At 38.5% G+C, this 24423-nt stretch overlaps 1 long non-coding RNA gene across 2 annotated transcripts; it reads left to right on the forward strand.

The window, feature by feature from the left end:
* Nucleotides 1–262: 262 nt before the first annotated feature.
* LOC145462721 (uncharacterized) lies at nt 263–24416 on the forward strand. 2 transcript variants are annotated; one of them, XR_014041241.1, is made up of 5 exons: nt 263–1392; nt 1800–1882; nt 3404–3445; nt 20335–20433; nt 24187–24416. It is a non-coding gene; the product is annotated as an uncharacterized LOC145462721 (long non-coding RNA). The 2 variants fall into 2 exon arrangements; XR_014041240.1 differs by having other exon boundaries at nt 263–1387.
* Nucleotides 24417–24423: the final 7 nt, after the last annotated feature.

Raw genomic sequence — 24423 nt, forward strand, 5'->3', positions numbered from 1 at the left:
CCCCTCCCCCCTTAACCACCCTCTAGCTTGTGCGGGAACCACTGATCGAACGTTTAGTTTTGGCTTGTGATCATGAGGCAGTCGGGTTGGTTGAAAAAAGATGTTTTTGCTCGCAGTGTTTTAGACGCATATTGAAGTTAGAAACTATTGAACATAATAACCCATCACATCAGATATAGGAAAGTTGATAAATTAATTAAGTTATTTATTTATAGTACGTTCGTGAGTGAGAACCAAGGAAAGTTGGAAAGTAGACGGTTTTCTTGCCTAGAGTATTCTCACAATTAAATGGTAAGATTTGTTAGGTGGCTTTTTGATTCTAAACTAAACCAAGTACTGAGGAATTACGGCTAGGCCCGAAAAGTCTGCTATATAATTCAGTTTATCTTGGCTGTTAATTTTATCTATTTTTGTGAGCCTAAAAGCGGTGAAAGGTGTAGAAAGTCTAATACACGCTTTTTCAATCCCACATTCCGCCACTATTCTTGCCTTAATCCCGCCACCCAGTCAGAACGTTTATCCCGATCCCGCCTGGTTAGAGTCGCAGTTCTCCGTGTGACGCCTGTAACGTGTTACTTTCTGTTTTCCCGCATCCCGACATCAATATTAAAACTATCCCGCATCTACTCTCCTTCGCAGCCGTTATTAGGGTCGTCACGCAACGCTAATTTTCATCCCGCATCCTGCCATAAAATTGCCGTCATCCCGAATCCTGCCAGCATTGTCACTTTAATCCCGCATCCCGCCAAACCCATGTTGGACCCTCGGTGAAGAACTAAAAAACTTCTATCTTCTATCCACACTAAGCAGGAGAAATTTGAAAACGGAGTTTTCACTCTGAAAACGCATCAAATGTTTTCCGCCACACTACGCCGGAGAAATTTGAAAATGCAACAATCCCCAGTCTTTTCGGATTTGTGTTTGAGGAAAACTCGGGCAGAAAAATCCTGCGTAATGTCATCGAAAACCCATTGTTTTCAAAACGTTTTCCGTCCGATTCACACTAAAACGCAAAGCCGGCGTTTTCAAATCCCTCCCGTTTGAAGAGCGTTGTCGAAAAGCTACGATTTCGTGACCGATTTACAGTGTAACAAGTGCGGAAGATAGGTTCAGTTCTCCCGCGTGGTGTAGACGGGGTCCCGCAATCCCGCGTCTCCTCTGGGGATTTGGCGCGAAGTTTAACACTCATGCGCACTACAATTCATCGTGTTTGGCGCCATCTTGCTTGGTTCTGGCTGTATGGCCATCCTTTTTGCTGCGAAAAGCGCGGTTTGTTACACCGAAAAAGTAGCGTGTTAGTGGAAAAATGGTGATTTGTTCCCTGCCCGAACACCAAATGGACGGACGAAACGAAACAAGAACTTGGAAGGGAGAATCTGGACCAAAGGTGAGGTACACGTGGTTAATGCTGTAGCAATCTCTTCTATCTGTTGTAGCTGTTTTGAAATTATCTTCTTGACATGTTGGTCGACGTACTGACAGCACTATATAACTGCAAAGCTGGTTCATAGTTGTTTTTTTACAATTTTTATTCACTTTCATTCGTTGTTACATTATTAATAAATTAAGCGTATGTGGTAGATCGTTTTTGCAGGGTTTTGACGTTTTTACTCCTGCGTGTTTCTGCGAAGAACTTTAATACAGCTTAAGCTTAAATTGTTACCATAAGAACTAACAAAACGCAATTTGTAAATCCATTTTTTTTTTCTCTAAACTTAGTCCGGTTGAATATACATGCATTAGTGTCATATCATGCAATTAGTTTTGAAATAAAGATAAATTGTGTGCTGCATTTTCAGACTTGATCTGCAGCAGGAAAGATGACCAGCCAGTCAAAGCCAATGCTTGCTAGGTTCTAAATACATCAACATTTTAACGTAAGGTAAGGCTACAAAATCATTAGAAGAAGGAATATTTAAATTCTATTTTTAACTGTTAAAACACTTAGAGTAACAAGGTTGAAAATGGGTTTGATGTAGGGATTATGCATTTCCATTTCTACACACTTTTGCACAATAACATGTTGCCATAAGAAACTTGCATCAGTGAATTTTAAACCTCCACAAAATGTCCCACTGTATCATTACATGAATTTTGAATTTCGTTAATAGGAACTAGTATGGGATAAGGTGGAGGGAAATCACCCCGAGGGAAGGGAATGGGGGGCGGATAGGATAGTCTTTCAAGGCCCTTCCCACCCCTCTCTAAAAACCGTGACATAGCAGATCACTGACCCCATAAATCATTAATAAGACAAGCCTAAAGATGATCTATGGATATCATTCTATCATTATCTGCAGTGAAATGTTTTGTGTGGTGGGGGTGCTACGTGTTCAAATTTTAAATCTCTTTTTCAGATTTCCTCCTTGACTACAGTGGAACCTCTATTTAACGAAGTCCTTGATATAACGAACGATATTCTATGTCCCGGCCAAAGTTACAGTAAAATGTATGGAATAGAACCTCGATATAACGAATCTCTTCGATATACCGAACATATTCCGGAAGCCCAAACGTAAAATCTACCTCGATATAATGAATTACATGTACAATGTCAACACGCGACAGAAGATAAACGCTGAACAGATCAACAGTCAACAAATCTTTGTAATCCTTATGGTAAAGAGACAGCAACCTTTCAGTCAACAACATATTATATGTCATAGACATTGGCACTATAGTATTTCAACATCAATTTAATAACTTCTGCTCTATCTTCTTTGAAATCCAGAAATGTTGGGTAGTGCAACATAACAACACTAAAGCCTGTTTCCTTGTTTACATAGACAATTTTCTGTATAACCTCTATCTTTAAACATTTTAAATTGCTACTCTGAAAGTGTCGTTCTTTTGTAAACAAAAGCTGCACATCTGCTCAAAAGTGAAATGATACTGAAAGCCACCACGCTTAATGAATTGCATCTCAAAACGCAGCACTTCTGGGTGACGAAAATTTGTTGAATTGCGTGACAGAAGTCACCTGCGTTACAAATCAATCATTAACTATGACCTCGATATAACAAACATTTTGGTCGTTTCCCCCCAAATTTGTTATAGTGAGGTTTTCGATATAATGAACCCTTGATTTAACGAACAAATTTGGCCAGTCCCCAGTGACTTCGTTAAATTGAGGTTCCACTGTATTAGGGTATTGAGGTGAAAGAAAAATATGACAGGAGATGATGTGTTGTTTTAGAATTGGTACCTCTTAGGGGACTGAAAAAAAATTGAAGCCACACGCACAAAACAGGATTGTGGTACCCCTTAAAGGATCCTTTCATAATTTCTGGAGAGAGTCCTATAACGGTTATTATTAAGGGTCATTACCGGTTGGCATGTTATTTGGCTACCAATCTTGGTCATCAGTTTATTTTTGTTCTTACTAGCTTTATTCTTTCTATAGCTTGCAGGTAGAAAGTGTTAGGTGATCAGCTATCATGATATGGTAAGTTAACACATTTTCTTTCTACATGCATTCCCACTTGTAAAACTATCATCACTTTTGTAACACTCAGATGTCTGATTCAGTCTAGAGATGATATAAAGTATGGTTGTTGTCACATGCAGGTTCTTGTACAGGAACTTTCAGAAATTTACATACAGTGTAATAAAGAATATGTTTAAAAATAAGGAGTTGAAATTAATGGCTTTCAAATGGTCTTGAAGTTTTTGTGATGCTTAACAGTACGGAAAAGACAGATGGACAGATGAAGAAGCTAGTCATAAAAGGGGATAAGTGACGATTTTGGTTGCTTTTCTTTTTTCTTGCTCCAAATTAGCTGAATTTTTGCATGTGGTCTTCAATGTAATAGAAAAACGTGTTCCTGTATTTTTGCCGCTGGTTTTTGCTTCGCTTTATAAAGACGCCGCTAGGAAAACCGAGTGGTTTTTTGCATACGCAATATCCTGAAAATGAAGCAAGGTTTAGCGCAAAAACTACGGGACATTGCTAAACATACCTAAACAAAACTCTATGCGAAATTTGGAGCGTTTTCGACAAAGTTCACTTTTGATTAAAATACCTAACGCCCTTTTCCCGCCGAGGCTGCAAATAAACGAAGCCGGGCCTTTGTTATGATAAACAGAGCCGATCCTTTGTTATAATAACCAAGCCAAGCCTTTGTTATAAGTCGAAGTCTCGCCTCGGTTTATCATAACAAAGGATCGGCCCGCCGCGACCGCAGGGACTTTGATCTCACTTAGAAAGCAGCAAAATGTCAATTTCACGCAACGTATAAGCTCAAAAATGTTGATTTTAGGTCAATAAGGTTTAAATGTTGATTTCACGTTAACGCGTGACGGCAAGGATGTTGGTTTCACTTAGAAACCAGCAAAATGTCAATTTTACGCAGCGCATAAGCTCAATGATGTTGATTTCAGGTCTAAGTAGGTTGAAATGTTGATTTCACGTTAACGCGTGACGGCAAGGAGGTTGATTTCTCTTAGAAACCAGCAAAATGTCAATTCCACGCAACGTATAAGCTCAAAAATGTTGATTTCAGGTCAAAAAAGGTTGAAATGTTGATTTCACGTTAACGCGTGACGGCAAGGAGGTTGATTTCTCTTAGAAACCAGCAAAATGTCAATTCCACGCAACGTACAAGCTCAAAAATGTTGATTTCAGGTCAAAAAAGGTTTAAATGTTGATTTCACGTTAACGTGTGACGGCAAGGATGTTGGTTTCACTTAGAAACCAGCAAAATGTCAATTTTACGCAGCGCATAAGCTCAATGATGTTGATTTCAGGTCTAAATAGGTTAAAATGTTGATTTCACGTTAACGCGTGACGGCAAGGATGTTGGTTTCACTTAGAAACCAGCAAAATGTCAATTTCACGCAGCGCATAAGCTCAATGATGTTGATTTCAGGTCTAAATAGGTTAAAATGTTGATTTCACGTTAACGCGTGACGGCAAGGATGTTGGTTTCACTTAGAGACCAGCAAAATGTCAATTTCACGCAGCGCATAAGCTCAATGATGTTGATTTCAGGTCTAAATAGGTTAAAATGTTGATTTCTCGTTAACGCGTGACGGCAAGGATGTTGGTTTCACTTAGAAAACAGCAAAATGGTAGGAGCCCATGATGGGCTCCTGAAAATGGTAATTTCACGCAACGTATAAGCTCAAAAATGCTGATTTCAGGTCAAAACAAGGTGTAAATAAAAATAAAATGAAACAAATAAACATTTCAATAAACACTTTTTCAAATACGGCAACGTCTTCAATGGCTAAAAAATCACGAGATAAAACATAGTTTTCGACAAACGCGATCGTAGCTTTATGTCACGCACCGCCATAACTTCCAAGTTCAAAATGCGCTGGTACCTCTTATGCCTGATGAGGACAACAACTTTGGCGGCTGTTTAGTTTTGGATTTAAGAATTTGATGACTCCACGTGAAAACGCTCTATAAATAGGGCTGACAGATTAACAGATTAACCCTTCTGCGCAACGTACGGGTCTCCATACATCTGCATGTCCCCTGATCCCAGAAGCTCAAAACACTACAAATCATGCCGATTTGAAATAAAATCAACGCAAACTGGATCACAGATCTGTTACAATCGATCGCCACTTGCTGGCCATTACTATGTTTAAATCTAGTTACCAGTTCGAGAAACGTCCGCAGAACGTAATCGCAATGCATGCCGGGAAGGGTCTTTACACCTCGTGCGCGGGAAGACATGGCGGTCGATACAAGACAAATTTTATAAGTCTAAAACCAGTTCTCGCTTTCCAAACTTTGACGCTAGCAACGCTTGGCAAATGGGCCACAACTCGCCAGAGGGTATTTTTCTTGTGCAAGAACTGCTCTTGGACTTTGCTACCTGGCTCGATCTGACTTCGAACGCCGATAACACGATTACGGTATATCAGCTGCCTTCGAAGTTTCAGAACACATTTTGATTCTTTAAAACGTGCTGATGACTTACGGGTTTATCGAGGCTTTATGATGCCTCTCAACCACCAGGTAGGCACACAAGGTACTTTAAAACAATGCTTAAGATATTAGTTGACAGAGCTCTAATACGGCACATCTCTTTTTTGTTTGATGGCATTTCGTTTGACGCTCGATCGATTCACGTGTTGTGTTCACGTCACAATAACCGGTGTAAACAATCCGTTCCCAGATTTCCGCTCTATATGCTGTGGGATTTGGTTTTGACTTCATACACTATAAACAGTCTGCCTGTTTGCTGTTCAACAAATAAACTCCTAAAGACATGGCTAGGAAAAGCCAAGTTTTTTGCCTACGTTTTAACTCGAAAACAAAGCAAAAACCAGCGACAAGAATACAGAACCACATTTTTCTATTACATTGAAGACCACATGCAAAAATTCAGCTAATTTGGAGCAAGAAAAAAGAAAAGCAACCAAAATCGTCACTTATCCCCTTTTATGACTAGCTTCTTCAGTGCTCCCTCATCATAGGCCTGCAATGCGTGCAGAGAGCTAGATTATAATGCTCTCTGCACGCATTGCAGGCCTATGATGAGGGAGCACTGAAGAAGCTAGTCATAAAAGGGGATAAGTGACGATTTTGGTTGCTTTTCTTTTTTCTTGCTCCAAATTAGCTGAATTTTTGCATGTGGTCTTCAATGTAATAGAAAAACGTGTTCCTGTATTTTTGCCGCTGGTTTTTGCTTCGCTTTATAAAGACGCCGCTAGGAAAACCGAGTGGTTTTTTGCATACGCAATATCCTGAAAACGAAGCAAGGTTTAGCGCAAAAACTACGGGACATTGCTAAACATACCTAAACAAAACTCTATGCGAAATTTGGAGCGTTTTCGACAAAGTTCACTTTTGATTAAAATACCTAACGCCCTTTTCCCGCCGAGGCTGCAAATAAACGAAGCCGGGCCTTTGTTATGATAAACAGAGCCGATCCTTTGTTATAATAACCAAGCCAAGCCTTTGTTATAAGTCGAAGTCTCGCCTCGGTTTATCATAACAAAGGATCGGCCCGCCGCGACCGCAGGGACTTTGATCTCACTTAGAAAGCAGCAAAATGTCAATTTCACGCAACGTATAAGCTCAAAAATGTTGATTTTAGGTCAATAAGGTTTAAATGTTGATTTCACGTTAACGCGTGACGGCAAGGATGTTGGTTTCACTTAGAAACCAGCAAAATGTCAATTTTACGCAGCGCATAAGCTCAATGATGTTGATTTCAGGTCTAAGTAGGTTGAAATGTTGATTTCACGTTAACGCGTGACGGCAAGGAGGTTGATTTCTCTTAGAAACCAGCAAAATGTCAATTCCACGCAACGTATAAGCTCAAAAATGTTGATTTCAGGTCAAAAAAGGTTGAAATGTTGATTTCACGTTAACGCGTGACGGCAAGGAGGTTGATTTCTCTTAGAAACCAGCAAAATGTCAATTCCACGCAACGTACAAGCTCAAAAATGTTGATTTCAGGTCAAAAAAGGTTTAAATGTTGATTTCACGTTAACACGTGACGGCAAGGATGTTGGTTTCACTTAGAAACCAGCAAAATGTCAATTTCACGCAGCGCATAAGCTCAATGATGTTGATTTCAGGTCTAAATAGGTTAAAATGTTGATTTCACGTTAACGCGTGACGGCAAGGATGTTGGTTTCACTTAGAGACCAGCAAAATGTCAATTTCACGCAGCGCATAAGCTCAATGATGTTGATTTCAGGTCTAAATAGGTTAAAATGTTGATTTCACGTTAACGCGTGACGGCAAGGATGTTGGTTTCACTTAGAAAACAGCAAAATGGTAGGAGCCCATGATGGGCTCCTGAAAATGGTAATTTCACGCAACGTATAAGCTCAAAAATGCTGATTTCAGGTCAAAACAAGGTGTAAATAAAAATAAAATGAAACAAATAAACATTTCAATAAACACTTTTTCAAATACGGCAACGTCTTCAATGGCTAAAAAATCACGAGATAAAACATAGTTTTCGACAAACGCGATCGTAGCTTTATGTCACGCACCGCCATAACTTCCAAGTTCAAAATGCGCTGGTACCTCTTATGCCTGATGAGGACAACAACTTTGGCGGCTGTTTAGTTTTGGATTTAAGAATTTGATGACTCCACGTGAAAACGCTCTATAAATAGGGCTGACAGATTAACAGATTAACCCTTCTGCGCAACGTACGGGTCTCCATACATCTGCATGTCCCCTGATCCCAGAAGCTCAAAACACTACAAATCATGCCGATTTGAAATAAAATCAACGCAAACTGGATCACAGATCTGTTACAATCGATCGCCACTTGCTGGCCATTATTATGTTTAAATCTAGTTACCAGTTCGAGAAACGTCCGCAGAATGTAATCGCAATGCATGCCGGGAAGGGTCTTTACACCTCCATGAGAAGACACAAGTGATGTCTACTGTAAGTATCTCCTCCCGCGGAGATTTTTGTTTTGCGGTTGTTGCAGGCGTTATAATCTTGTTAAAGCGGTTTCAGCGACTGTCATCTCACGTATCTTCGGCATCTGGAAAGTGTTGTTATTTTAACTAAGCATGGTTTCCCGTGACGGAGAAACAGGTTTTACATTTCACCTCGTGACCTGCAGCCTCGACCTGAAAGCGAGTTCACGGTTGACCTTCGATCGAAGATTGTGCCAAGGAAGGGATTTTATCTTTTCGCTCGCGGCATCAATCCAGATCTTACTTCGAAAAAAACTCGGTGTGTTCTAAACGAACGTGATTGCATCATAAGTCCGATAAAGATTTTTTTTAAGAAAAGAGCGGTGGTAGCAAGTTTTCAGACGAATTTGCACGAGTGGAAATTGGATCCTGCCTTGCCGATTGCTCCAGTTATCGTGGCAAAGCTTTGGAATTAAAGTGGTGGCTTCTTCATTTGGTTTGCTGGCCATGTTGTCACGCCAACATCTTGCCAAGAGCGCACTTCAAAAGAATACCCTGAACGACCTGGATTTAATTTGCTCACAGTTCGAAAAGGACATGGTCAAGAACAGGGGTAAGTTTGCGAACAATGTTTTTTGACTTTAGCTGGAGGGGAAATACCGTAATAACTTCACTTTTAGTGGCGCTTTGATTGGCAAAGGCCGTTACAGCATGACCAATGCTGACCTTGTGTTTTCGAGAGCTCAAATTCAGTTTATTTTCCCGCTTGAGGCACCTAAGTTACTTTTTTGCCAATGGGGGGCCTGGGTTGATTTTGCTGGAGTAGGGTCAGAGGTCAGCTTTGGTCAGCTAACATGTATTTTCTTTTGATTGAAAGGACGGGATGGTATTGTGGACCGCAATGACAGTCATTTTAGAAATTGTTATATTGAGTGCAATCAAGGGCAAAATAAATGAAAAATTAAGACCGCCACTCCCCCCATTTTAATGACGGAAAAATGCGAATTTATCATTGATTCGGGTGGATAGGTGGTTTTATTTCTCATTTTATTCTGTCCAAGATTTTAGTTTCCTGATGAAAATAATCAATGTGGTTGGTTCCCTAAAATAAATTATGTTGATGAAGACAATGATCATGTTAAGAGGCCACCTTGTTTAATTTGAGGGGCAAACACAGTAAAAATTGCAGTAAATGTATGGGAAAAGTTTAAAGTTTGCTGCCTAATAAGTTGAGAGTCATTGACTTCCTGAATGTTTTATGCGTTACAAGGAACAGATACACAGCAGATTTAAAGGGTTTCCTTAGTCAAATGTGATGAAAATAGATTTCCTGTGACGCAAGGATAGGCACTTTTAAATTTTGTATACAAATGTCTCTAAATTTTCTTGCGAATTGTGACTCTCACTATTTTTCAGACTATTGAAAAATGAAAAACTTAATTATGGCTTTTCTAGCGAGGCAGCTTCCCACTTATCATATGATCTACAAATTGTTTTACCTTCTAACCTTTGTTTCTAATATACTGAAAAATATTTCAGGTTGTTAGTCTTAAGATTCTCTATTTTCCCCATACATTTACTGCAGTTTTTGCCCTGTTTGCCCTCCCAAATTAAAATAGCATGAAAAAACCGTGAAAATCTCTCTTTCATAATTATGTTTTCCGGGGTTCCTTTGGATTTGATCTCGCCACTTTTTACCAGGTTAAAAACAGACAATATTCTATATATAATAATGCAGCACTTACTCAAATGTTATAATTGATTTTTATCAGCAGCCCATATTATGATTGGTTTATCACTAACCATAAACTTAATAAGTCTGTTGAGTCAGGCGTCAAAAATGGACAATAATGGTTATGTGTTAATGTATAGTATTATTCACACTATTCAATTTGCTATGTGGTTGCTAACTGGCAGACAACTTAATACATTTATAGGTGTCCAGCTGAACAGGAAATTCCTAACAAAATTGAAGGCATTCATGTGAAGCACTTTTCATGGAAAAGCTGTAGAAGACCTTACACAGATTTAAACACAGCAAAAAATCTGACTTAAAATGGAGTAACCATCTATCAGTCCTGTCTTCATGTACACATGTGCTCTAATAAAAACATTGTAAGTTGAATTAAGATGATGACCAAAAGATATCCAAAAAACAACCAAAATAGAAAAAATTAAATAATAATGTTTTTAAGGTGGCAATAACATTATTAGGCTACACCTTAAGGTGGCACACCCAGAAGTGTAGTGTAACCGAGAGATTATAATGTCATGTCAGCAATAACATTAATAGGCTACACTTTAGGTGGCACACCCATGAGTATAGTGTAACCAAGAGAGTCTAATGTCATGCCAGCAATAACATTAATAGGCTACACTTTAGGTGGCACACCCATGAGTGTAGTGTAGCCAAGAGAGTCTAATGTCATGCCAGCAATAACATTATTAGGCTACACTTTAGGTGGCACACCCATGAGTGTAGTGTAACCAAGAGATTCTAATGTCATGCCAGCAGTAACATTAATAGGCTACACCTTAGGTGGCACACCCATGAGTGTAGTGTAACCAAGAGATTCTAATGTCATGCCAGCAGTAACATTAATAGGCTACACCTTAGGTGGCACACCCATGAGTGTAGTGTAACCAAGAGATTCTAATGTCATGCCAGCAATAACATTAATAGGCTACACTTTAGGTGGCACACCCATGAGTGTAATGTAACCGAGAGATTCTAATGTCATGCCAGCAGTAACATTAATAGGCTACACTTTAGGTGGCACACCCATGAGCGTAGTGTAACCAAGAGATTCTAATGTCATGCCAGCAATAACATTAATAGGCTACACTTTAGGTGGCACACCCATGAGTGTAGTGTAAGTGAGAGATTCTAATGTCATGCCAGCAATAACATTAATAGGCTACACTTTAGGTGGCACACCCATGAGTGTAGTGTAACCAAGAGATTCTAGTGTCATGCCAGCAGTAACATTATTAGGCTACACTTTAGGTGGCACACCCATGATTGTAGTGTAACCAAGAGATTCTAATGTCATGCCAGCAATAACATTATTAGGCTACACTTTAGGTGGCACACCCATGAGTGTAGTGTAACCAAGAGATTCTAATGTCATGCCAGCAGTAACATTAATAGGCTACACTTTACGTGGCACACCCATGAGTGTAGTGTAACCAAGAGATTCTAATGTCATGCCAGCAATGACATTAATAGGCTACACTTTAGGTGGCACACCCATGAGCATAGTGTAACCAGGAGATTCTAATGTCATGCCAGCAATAACATTAATAGGCTACACTTTAGGTGGCACACCCATGAGTGTAGTGTAACCAAGAGATTCTAATGTCATGCCAGCAGTAACATTAATAGGCTACACTTTACGTGGCACACCCATGAGTGTAGTGTAACTGAGAGATTCTAATGTCATGCCAGCAATAACATTAATAGGCTACACTTTAGGTGGCACACCCATGAGTGTAGTGTAACTGAGAGATTCTAATGTCATGCCAGCAATAACGTTATTAGGCTACACTTTAGGGGGCACACTCATGAGCGTAGTGTAACTGAGAGATTCTAATGTCATGCCAGCAATAACATTGTTCGGATGTTACAATATCAATTTGTCTCACCTAAAGGTAGTAAACTGTAACCGTGAAATATTTATATCAGTGCGTATGACAAGCAAGTATACTGATATTTATTACTCTTATTGAAAATTTCATCGTGAAATGTTGACCCCTTCTCTTAAGTTTTTAACAGCCATAACACTGAAGTCACATACTGGAAAAAGTTATACTCAAAGACAACTTATGTGATGAATGCAGAAAATGAGGTCGTATTTTAGTCTATTAAAGCTAATGTAAAGTGGCGAATAAACCATCATCATCATATCGTTACACAACCAATCGAATAAAAATATTTATATTTTTTTATTACAATGTAATGGCAAATTATAATGGCAAATACTACATGTACAACAATAATAGTAATGATAAAGTTTTAAAAAGCCATAAAAAAGCCATAAGGATGATCATTATACCAGAAAATAGAGGGCCCTGAACAGTCTAGCTTTAAACAAAAGTCGTGTTTAAATAAAAGATTGTTGTTGTTGTTGTCCATTAATGGGTAAATTCTGTCAAGTTAAAGGCCTTGAGTAAATTACGCCCAGCAAAGACAAACAAACAATTGAAAAACAAGTGGATCTCTGCGCATTATTTTAAGCACTGAGGTGCTTTGTTAGAATTTTAACTGTCTCACAAAATCGGCAAGGCAAGGTCTCAAAGACGGTCTTTGAGCTGCTCTGACTCTGATAAAAACCCACGGTCTTAGAGGCAGCTTTTAGCATTTTTCATAAGAATTACACACCACTCGCGCCACTGTACAGCCGATCCTTCATTACATCTGAGGCTAAGTAACTTTGAGGCTGTGTTCAAAGGTGATTCTTTTTCTACTTAAGTTAGACGGAACTCGCTGCTACCTTGGGGCTTTTTCCAAAAGGTATGGGAACAGGGCAGCATGCATTTCTCTATGGGTGTATTAAACTCGTGAAAACAGTTTTTTAAAACATGAGATGAAATCCTTCGTGTTCCAGTTCAAATTTATGTCGCTGTCGTTTATGTCGCCTTTTGGGTGGGCTCTTCATCAGGTAGACCATTCTTAGGGCCTGTTTACAAGGAGAGAGGGTTACCCTAGCACTCACACATTTTCTCTTGTTTTCTTCGTCGTCTTTACAAAGCAGCTAGCTAGGGTTAAACGAGTAGGCGGTTTACCCTATCTGCGTGCTAGGGTTACCCTGGCAGGCGGGCTAACTTTTTCCCTTGTAAACACTCCAGGTAGGGTTAACCCGCCTACCTGGGTTAACACTCTACTTGTTTCCAGACCCTTTGAGTGTAATCGCGCATTAAGTTGTCCCGCGCTCAGGTTGTAGGGTTACACCAAAATTTTTCTTGTAAACCCGGGCTATCTTTTGCCCTCCAGCTAGGGTTAACACGCTTGCTAGAGTAGACCTCTCTCCCTGTAAACAGGCCCTTAAATATATCTCAGTGTGCTGGTTAAGTTTTCAATTTTAATTTCAAGAAACGTTCCTTTTAACGCCCTCCTTTTAGTAATGTGACGAAGTTGTTGATTGAAGTAATTATAATTTGAAGAAAGGTTTCTGTTAGTTCCTGTTACTTGAGAAAAATTTTACGGGTTTTGTTTTAACACTGCGCAACATGACGTTTCTTAATGTTCATAGTAAGCGTTACACTGTACCTTCCCTTGCTGTATCGTCATCGGTTTGCCGCTCTTAATTGATAGGAAGAATAAATTATACTTTTGATCCTTGATTCCACTATTTTCTGGGGATGTGGGAGGGTTTCACCACTCTCGGTCGTTACTTTCGAAATTTTAAGGTCTGTTTTCGCAGCGCGTGCGAACACCTTGAAGTCATTGGTAGCCGTGCGAGGTCACTTAAAGCACTGACAAATTTTGCTTTGTGTACTAAGTGATTCCTCACCCCGGGCCCTAACTTTCCCTGCGGCTATGTAATTGTGTGACATTTCTTCTCAATAGTGGAGGGCAAAAAGACTGTTCGGAGTATTAAGCTTAGATAACTAATTGTGGAGACTCAAATAAAGATAAATTTATAGATAAATTAGAGATTATTTATTTACAATCAAGATAAAGGTGTTTGTGACTATAAATGAAATTCATCAAGTAGTGCATATACACTCTTTCTTTTTTAAAGAATATATTTTATAAGAATATCGAGGCTGAAATTTGCGAAATTTAAAGAATATTTTAAGAATAAACCTGAGGCTGAAATTGTGAAAATAATACAATTTCATGCGTTGAAAATCTGTAAAAACAATACAATGATGTTTTTACTTAACTGTATAAAATTATTCCTTTCTCTAAACGGCAAAACTAGCCAACAAACGAAACACTCTTCACTAGCGATAGCCAAATGTTTAATGATGAGCGGTACATGTAATGTGTTTGTGCAGTAAAAAATATGTACAATGCAAAAGACATGAGCTAAACCGCAAAATTTTTCATGATAAATTCTTTCTTGTCGTATGACATGACATTTTGACCATACTGATTGCAATGAACAGCAATGGAGCACTTGTAATTGTTACGTAAATGTCATAAGTTAGGAATATTACAATAATATTTTCAGCCTAAAATCAGCAGAAAAATAGGAGTATTCAGCCTGGGCCGGAAAAACAATATTCTTATGAAAAAAAGAAAGAGTGTGATGCGTTATTTTTTAGAAAATTGTTAAGTGTAGTTCGCTCCCAGATCATTTCGGCTTAATTCCAAGATCTGTTTTAGATTGATGAATCGAGCGTCCCTTTACTTCCGGACAAGCATCTCAATACAAGCTCAGCGTTGATCGTGATGACTTTGATGGAGTAAGCAAGAAATGTTAGTCGGCCCTTGCGCGTCTCTTTACTTGAGCATGCGTTTGTAGGCTCCTGGTTATCTTTTAGTTCAGATCGTAAATCTTGGTTTGAGTAGAGAAGGAGAGGATGATTTCGTGTTGTGCATTGAATTCTGGTAATTCGTACATCATTTGCGCGAATACTTGTTTTATCAGGATTTCCGCCCTCGCCGTAGTTTCAACATTCATTGCCCTTCCTCTCTCACGTCTTTTTTCCTTCCATGTTTTTCCCCACTGCTCACGTTCTTTTGGACATGATCTAATAATGCTTTTATTCCAGAGTGTAGAGCATCAGGAATGACTCACACAGCACACTGCATTTAATTGCTCGTTGACATATGTAAGCCGGTGTGCGCCGCTGTTCGTCTCTGGTTTACTTTCAAAAATTAATATTTTTCTGACAGACGATCGTCGGCATAACAGATTATAACACCTCGTTGGTATCATAGGGTGAAGAAACCTGGAGCGCCCTAGATAATGCTTAACAATTTCTTGTACTAAAAGTATAAGGAATTGTATGGAGCTCTCCGGGATACTTACAGTACAAGCCGTGTGCGTCTTCTCATGTGCGCGGGAAGACATGGCGGTCGATACAGGACAAATTTTATAAGTCTAAAACCAGTTCTCGCTTTCCAAACTTTGACGCTAGCAACGCTTGGCAAATGGGCCACAACTCGCCAGAGGGTATTTTTCTTGTGCAAGAACTGCTCTTGGACTTTGCTACCTGGCTCGATCTGACTTCGAACGCCGATAACACGATTACGGTATATCAGCTGCCTTCGAAGTTTCAGAACACATTTTGATTCTTTAAAACGTGCTGATGACTTACGGGTTTATCGAGGCTTTATGATGCCTCTCAACCACCAGGTAGGCACACAAGGTACTTTAAAACAATGCTTAAGATATTAGTTGACAGAGCTCTAATACGGCACATCTCTTTTTTGTTTGATGGCATTTCGTTTGACGCTCGATCGATTCACGTGTTGTGTTCACGTCACAATAACCGGTGTAAACAATCCGTTCCCAGATTTCCGCTCTATATGCTGTGGGATTTGGTTTTGACTTCATACACTATAAACAGTCTGCCTGTTTGCTGTTCAACAAATAAACTCCTAAAGACATGGCTAGGAAAAGCCAAGTTTTTTGCCTACGTTTTAACTCGAAAACAAAGCAAAAACCAGCGACAAAAATACAGAACCACATTTTTCTATTACATTGAAGACCACATGCAAAAATTCAGCTAATTTGGAGCAAGAAAAAAGAAAAGCAACCAAAATCGTCACTTATCCCCTTTTATGACTAGCTTCTTCAGATGACACCTGTCCACACACACTCACAAACTCAACCCTCTTCGTTTCTGGTGGAACATAGGTTGACCACTAGTGCCTGCCACCTAACCTTGTTCAGCAAACGTCTAATTCTTTTATACTGGTCATCATTCTGGTAGTTAAATTGTTACAGACCATTTTGTTTTGATTCTCTACATTGAAGAAGTCAGTTTTTTGTTCTCTTATGGCTTTCTTACATTGTAAGTTTAAGTTTTAGATCTTTTGTAATTTGGTATTTGACACCTTTTCTTTAGGTGAGATTTGGCAAATTGTTTGTCCTGATAAGCCTGATAGAATGACACTTATACACGAATGACTCCCTATGGTATTTTTTGATTGGATGCACACGGAGGACAAAAGATTATTAGGCAATATGCGCATGCTTGAAAGAAAACATCAGTCAGTGTCTTTTTTATATTTTATGATGTCAGCATGGGCACATTAAAGCAAAACTGACAGTAAATTTTCCTGTGTTTCCTTCAGTTAAATTTTGTAAAATTTGGCAGACTGCTAATAAACGTTTTACTTTGGTTGGAGCTCGTTTTTAAGGGAAGTCTATTTGATCAGTTTTTCCATGGCAGTAAAAGGGCCATATAAATTAATTTGAAAAAATCAAGAAAGCTGCCTTTACAAACCCTACTTTTTCATGTTTAAACTTCATATCCCTTCAGATTCGCAGTACTGTGAAAATTTTGGAAATTTTTGGAAGTTCAAAAAATTCACAAATAAAGCCATATGAAAGGCAAAAAACCCATTTGTTTAGCAACTTATAATTCAAGAATGAAAGCCAAAATTTTAACAGACTGATATGGTAGTAAAACACTATTTCATCATTGTTTATTACATGTAATAAGTTGGAGAGGACTGTGTGTTAATACAAATGCAAAAACAGCATTCAAGACATAACACTTAAGTGCCCAACGCCATAAATGATTACCCTATTGAACCACCTTAAGTTATGATAGGTCTTGGTATGGCTTCTTGTCAGCACGGTGGATCTGATGATCCAGGAAACAATGTGGCTGCATGGTGAGGTTGTTTGACTTGAAATACAATGGTCACAGGTCCAACTCACATTCTGACCACCAGGTGGTGTTGTTCCCGCTAGTCCGTGTAGTATCGCAAATGATATGCTTTGACAGTGGAACTGAAGTACCAGTAAATAGTATTCCAGTCACACACACTGCATCTGGACGGCAAGCTGATATCACAGTCATAACTGAGTCTCAAAAGCACAAGCCCTCTACAGCCAACTGGTGCAGTTACAAGACATTTCTCTGGAGATGGCTCAGGGCCAGCACTTGCATTAGCAAGCAGCTTCCAAGCCACCATTGGCAGGAATTGATTATTTTTTGTGTTTCTGATCCAAGAAAAAATGATTTTCTTTTACCTTTGTCGTCAGTTATTGTAATCAGGAGCTCCGCTTTTAGGCTTGGCTAAATCTATATATTATCCTCAACACTTGCACCAGCAAAAGACAACGAGAGGATCAGGGCCAGCTTAGATGTGATAGATGTGAATGAATACATCAAGAGGACTCAGCACCTTTCTTACCCTACATTTGGCTTGTAGACCAGGCTAAATGGAGCTAGGTACTTCTCCCACCTCAATATGAATGCTAGCTACATTATGCTGGAGCTGGTAGAAGAGAGCAGAAAGTTGACTGCATTCTATATGTATCTTGAGTTGAAGCATTTCAAGAGACTCTGCTTTGGAGTGAACAGTGCTGTAGAAATATTCAAGTAAAGAGTTGTGTTAAGTTGTGTCATTGGAACTCAATGCCTCAGCATCTGTGATGACATCTTTATTTTTGGATCCACGGTAAAGCATGTCAGGCACTGAGACATACTGCAACTGTGGGAAACACACAGATTGACCCTCAATTAAGAAAAGTAAGTCCAATTTCTTTAACAGTGCTAGAACTTCTCTGAGGGAATCTTGCCCAATCCTAACAAGGTAGCAGTGCCATAAGCAACAGGTCCCCTGAACTGCAAGCAGAGGTGTGATTATTCTGACTTGTTCTTTGATGGGGGAAATGCTGACTTTGTGGAGGGCATCACATAAGTCACAGCACCTCTAAGAAGCCTAATCATAAAAGGGGTCATACTCCAGTGGACGCCGGAATGTCAGAGGGCCTTTGACCAAATGAACCCAATGCTACACTCTAATGTTGTGTTTTGATCTTCAATGGCATAACAAGTTAAAGATGGATGCTGGGCCATAGGGATGACTATCAAGGACATTTTAAATATTGCAATTGTATTGCAATAGGTCACATGGATATTGCGACAGTATTGCAATAGTGTAGGTACTATTGCAGTAGTATTGCGACAGTTTTCAGCAATGTCTGTATTTACTTAACACCTTACACTTTAAGAAATATCTAAGAAGTAGTAGTCAATACAGGTACCGTGGAACACAGTGCAATGGAATTTAATCAGTTTTTTCAGAAAACAAATGCAATAAAGTGTTTAACAAACACAGCTGTTCTTAGTGTTGTAGTAACTGGACTCAAGGCATCTGAGCACGAAGTCGAACCTTTCAAAATCTTGCAAATCTGCAGGATGTTTATGACGCATGTGGTTCATCAGGTTCGTCGTATTTCCGCTGTATTTCAGCATTGTCATGCATAATCTGCAACCCACGCTTGTATTGTCGATAGCAGAGTCTCCTTTTTCTTTTATGAAGCCAAAGTATTTTCATACAGCAGCCTTTCCTTTTTTGTTTGGCTCAATCACAAAATTGGCTGCCATGCTTTAAGTGAACCTCAGCAATTTATATAATCCCCCTCTAACATTAGAGTAGACCCCAGGAACGAGGATGGTGTGACCCCATTGGTGGTTCAAGAATCAAGACGCTAAAAATGCTAGGTGCAGTAGGTGGATTGTTTTAAGTTTCTTTTTTACCCTTATTGTGACCTTGAAAATCAAATCTGGGTGAAAGAAGGTGTCTTACCGCTCAAGGGCACTCACCGACACTGAGACAAGACATTCCTGTTATTTGTGTGGCCTCCGATATATTTGACAATGACAATGACCGCAAACCACTGGTACCTTGGTTGTGAGCCGCAAAATCACACTGCCACCTATAGAATAAAACGAATGAGAGTTTGGACCTGCCTGGTTTCAACTACTGACTCAACTATGTGCTGGGCAAGAAGGCAAGAGTGGAGGCCAATTAAACAGACTACCTCTCCTGGCATCCAGAGCCATCCACATTGTTAGACAACAATGCAGAAAACTGGGCTGAATGGAGTGTCTGTTGTACAGATGAAAAGGATGTCATAGTGGTGCAGGTGTGGCTACCTAACATGGTACCCTGGGATGAACTCCTGGAGGAAACAAGTTTGGACCCAGTGCTAACAGAGCTGAAGAATGCAATAGCCAGCGGGTATTTCACAGCACAAAAAAGAGAATTCTAGGACCACCTTTTGAGCCAGTGTTCATAGAGAACTTTAGCAGTGGTAGGGGGACTGGTAGTGATCATGAGAGAAGCAGGTATAGTGGTGCCAAGTTTCCATTATATTTTCTGACTGGGTGAAAACAATTGCCTTCAGGGACAAACTGCTTATTCTTACACTTGAAGGACATCAGGGTGTCATGAAGATGAAGGAGTATCACAGAACCAGGGTCTGGTTTGCAGTTCAGCAGTGAAGAGTGGGAGCATATGTTTTGTGTGAGACCAGCTGAAAAGCTAACATCCAGCCAAAACTCTAATATGTTTTACAGATGTTCTTGTATATTTGCCTGTGGATTTCAATGTTATTAGACAATGGATCTTTTGTGGTAGTCAAGTTTTTACCTTTTTTATCTCATTGACACTTTAGTGTGACATAAGTTTCATTTTCTATAATGTTTAATTAAAACACCTATTTTTCACAACATTGTAGTTTTTTCTCGAAGAAAAAGGTGCTGAAAATGGAGTTTTTTCTTAATTTCTATTAGATGGGATGTGGATCTAGATAGGGAACAAAATTTAATAATGTTGCACCATAAGGGATTGGGATCTGTAAGCTACGATGGGCCAAGAATGGAACCCTAAGGGAAAAAACCTAGACAGACGAAGCAGATTCCTTTAACCCAAGTGTTTGTCTTCAAGTTCAGTTACAGTATGCAATACTACTCCTGCCAAGACTATGCAATATTATGGTTACAATAATGTAATAAATTATTATAGCTACATGAATTATTAATATTTTATTTCATATTTACCAGCAGGTACACTGTAAAGGATTAGGCTACCTGATGCTTGGGTGAGTGATTTACGAAAAAATTCATGGATGTACAGATCAGTGAAGGATGGCTGCACAAATGGTATGTACAGTGTATTTCCACATACCTTAACATAGAAGAGCATATTTAAGGACAGTGCCTACTAAATACAAAGGTTTTTGTGCCAGGTTAGGACCATGCGGAAAAAGTAGATCTTTGCAAGCACTATTGGAATCCACAAAGAAAAATGGGGGTAGCCACACATTTTTTCAAGATAATTAGCCTTGAATCTCAGCAAAAATGCTGACATCAGCATTTTTCTTAAAAAAGGAAAGAAAGGATATTTCTTCACAGATTTCCTTAGAATTCGCCTTTACATACAGAAAAGCACATTTATAAAGATCTTAAAACTTCATGGTAAATAGTAACAAAACCATTTTTGGTATGTTTTAAATAACAAAATCGTTGCAAAAGCGCCTTTGGCATCTCTGACAGCCTTCCTCTGGTTCAGCTTAAATACAGTCTAAATACCTTTTGCTCACAGCCAGAAACTAATCATGTGTTGAATAGGCTTGCCACTTCCACTTCATAACATAAAATGTAGGGATAACCACGTGTTTTTTAAAGTTATTGATCTTTTTTGAAAACTTTTATGGTGCCCGTGACATTTTTTCCTGTCACCTCCCCAGTAAGTAAAACATTTGCGTATCTCGCACTTGTTTTGCATGTGCACTACGCCATCTGCTGGTACATGTTTACGGTTGGATTTCAGTATAATTTTCAACAGAATACAGCTAGTTTTTCAGCTGGAAGATGTTAACAGTTAGTGGTTAGTGATATGCTGCTATTCTAGTGTTCCTGGTTTAAGTACAGGTTCATAAACTTGATTTAGTCACAGTAGAAAAATTTCCCTTTCATTTTAGTCATGTACTTGGTAGCCTAGTTGATTGCGTCAATGTCAACCCAGTGCGCGTGTGGTGCTTAAACCATGCCTTGCGTGATGCGCAGAACGTGTGCGCACTAACAAAAGTAGGCACCATCCTTAACAGCCTTGCAAAATACTGATCAGCCAAGAAATGTATGCTCAGTAGGTGACTAAATATTCAATTGCTCTTAACCATTATCAAACGAAATCAGAGCCTTGCAATTTGCTTGGGCTTAACGTAAGCCAACTTTATTGTTGTAAGACTTAAAACTCATGGGGTTAAAAGGTACAATGTATAGCCGGTTTGGAAAACACTTTGGAGAATACAAATTCTGTCAGCTTGTAGTTCAAAACCCAAATGTTGCTGCAATTTCATCATGTGAACAGTTTTTTTTTTTTTTCATTGATTTCCAAGAAACATGCATTGCAAAGATATTGGCTACCAATTGCCTTTTGAACGAGATTGATATTTTGTGGACAATGGATCACTGATTCTTCGGTGTAATTTTTCACTGAAGATTCTCTTGAATGTATGTACTGTAAAGAAATGAGTTACACCTGGCTACTTTCCATTAGTGCATGTAAATACCAAACCAGTGGATAATGCTTTCCATGCATTCTGAGCATAATTGATGTCTACTCAATTTCTGGATAGTGCATGCTATCCACCTCCAAGCTCACAAGAGTCAAAAGCAAAATCTTTTCTTGGTTTTCTACGGTAACATTAAGTTTTAGTCTTTGAAGCAGTGTAACATGAAGAAAACTACAAAATTTAGCTTGGCAGTGTTTACAAGTACAATTTTGATATTTTTAGTCATGAAGTTGTTGATGAAACCAACACAAAGCAATTTGTTTACCATTGCAATTTATACTGTAACTACATTGTACTTCAACAGAGCAACTAAAATGTTATTGTTCAGAGGTTAGCAAAATTAAAAGAATGAAATTTGTAAAATGTCTTGCAGCATGGTTTCAAATCAAAAAGACTTCACAACTCCTAGTGAAAAAATTTACTTGAGCAACAGTTTTTACAACAAAAAGTGGCTTAATGCAATTTAGCAATTCACTTCAGTGTGAATCTTGAATCTTGTGAGACTTCTCAGCAAATAGCTGTTATTGGAGTTGAGTCTGTTGTCAAATATTCTTTTGTTTTAAAAGGCATGCAAACGAGGCGAAAGGGTCAATACAATGCAGAATTGACCCTTTCACCTCATTTGTGTGTCAAGCCGCTGATAACTGCAATAACAGCTATTGTGAAGACTGAACTGAACTAATCTTTTAGATAGATCAATGAATCAACTCCTCCAAGTTTTGATTTCTTTTTTTGATCACCCGACGGATCATGAGACTCTTGCACTCACATTTGTAGGTAAAATACTTGGGAAAGACCTCTGAGTGAATTTTTGTTTGTTATTTTATTAATTATTTTTATTGTTTTTTCTTTGTTACCGAGACTTTGAATTTTATAAAGAATCATTTCAAATTCTGTACAGTTCTTGTGTTTGTAATTTTGTCGGACTTTTTGGAACCAGTTTTGAAGCTTGACACCATGTAAGGGTATGGGTACATGTAGGGTTCATGTAGGTTTTTTGCACACTAGGATTGATTGTTTGGCTTTTGTAATATTTGATGGGGACAGTGACCAAAGTTATCAATTTAAATGTACTAGCTGATCTTTTTAGAAGTGTTATTTTTGTAAGCAACAGTCTCAGTGTAAGAGCATTTTGGAAGTATTTTCTGTTTCAATTAAATGTTTGGAGGCAGCTTTACGCTTTTAGTAACTTCTCAGGTTACATATCAATTACTTTGCAATCTCAGCCAGTTCAGAGCACTTGAAGAGTCAACTTTCTCAAAAAAACACATAAAAAAGCAGTTAAGCTTCTAGGTTTCCGTTAAATTCATATGAGTTTAATAGACATTGGAATAAATCATGTAAAATACACAAATTCACTTTGGAAATATTATTGTTCTTTTACAACAAGGCTGAAATAGGAAGAAAAGGTCGATCCTTAGTCTTAATACTCTTTTTAACACTTTATTTATATGGAAAACGTTCAGGCATTTTAAAATATAAGTACCCATTTTGACTCATTTCGGCATAACAGATGATGGGGAAGCAAAACCTGATTGTTGTTTTATTGATTGGTTGTGTTTTATTTTGATGCTCTACGCCACTTAGTTAATGTTTTATGGTGTCGCAACGGAAGAAGGTCTAAAGTCTTAAGTATTTCTTAATTTCGAAATTCATTGCATGTTGTAGGATTATGATGTCAATGGTAGGATTTGACACCTTTATCTTTGATGGCCAAGGCTGTTTTTAAGTTGTTTCTGCAAATTACTACAGATAATGAAGTTTTAATAGCTTTAAAGTTGTCTTTGAAATACAAATTCTCAAAGTGGTTTATGGCAGTTGTTTGTTCACACAGACTGTATTTGCTTTTCACATGTCCAACAAGTTGGACAATTGAATTCTTTGTTTTACATGCAGGCCTATTGTTTTTTGGTGGGCACATTAACAAAGCTGCAATCACTGATATATTCGCTACGTTCGCGTCGAGTACTTGGGCATAATATTATAGATTTAAGTGTTTTCACAGCCGTTAATGTCTAGAAACAAGTTTCATTATACAGTGACTTGACTAATATTCCAATGCACCCTTGCATTATCGTGTTTGTTGTTGTCTTCTTTCTGGACATGTTGGCATTTTTATGAGCTAGATGTACAGCGTTGAAACTTAAAATTTGAAGTTTAAATTTTACGGTTAACAACCAGCTTTTGCGAAACACCCAGGTTGTATAATTTAGTTCGATAAAAAATAACTGGTGAAGCTATTTTTTTTTAAATTTATTCTCTTCCATTCAATGTTCGAGCTATTTGCTAATGTAACATCTCATCAATATATTAATTGTGGGTCTTTTCTGTTTTGCAGGAGGAATGTTGCTACAGGAACTACATTATTAGTGAAGCTTTGCTCACCGAATGAAGCTGTAGACATATTTAGTAAATAAATGCAAACTTGATCGGTTTTCGAATTATAAAGTGTATTGTGAAAATCAACTGCGCTTTTGAGGGGAGCCTGAAATTGAGTTCAAAATAGACGAACTCTTCTGGCGGGAAAAAATTTTTGCTTTAAAATGAGTCTGAAATCGTGTCGAAAAAAGCTAAA

This window comes from Orbicella franksi, chromosome 12 (genome assembly GCF_964199315.1).
Source record: "Orbicella franksi chromosome 12, jaOrbFran1.1, whole genome shotgun sequence".
Classification (NCBI taxonomy): Eukaryota; Metazoa; Cnidaria; class Anthozoa; order Scleractinia; family Merulinidae; genus Orbicella; species Orbicella franksi.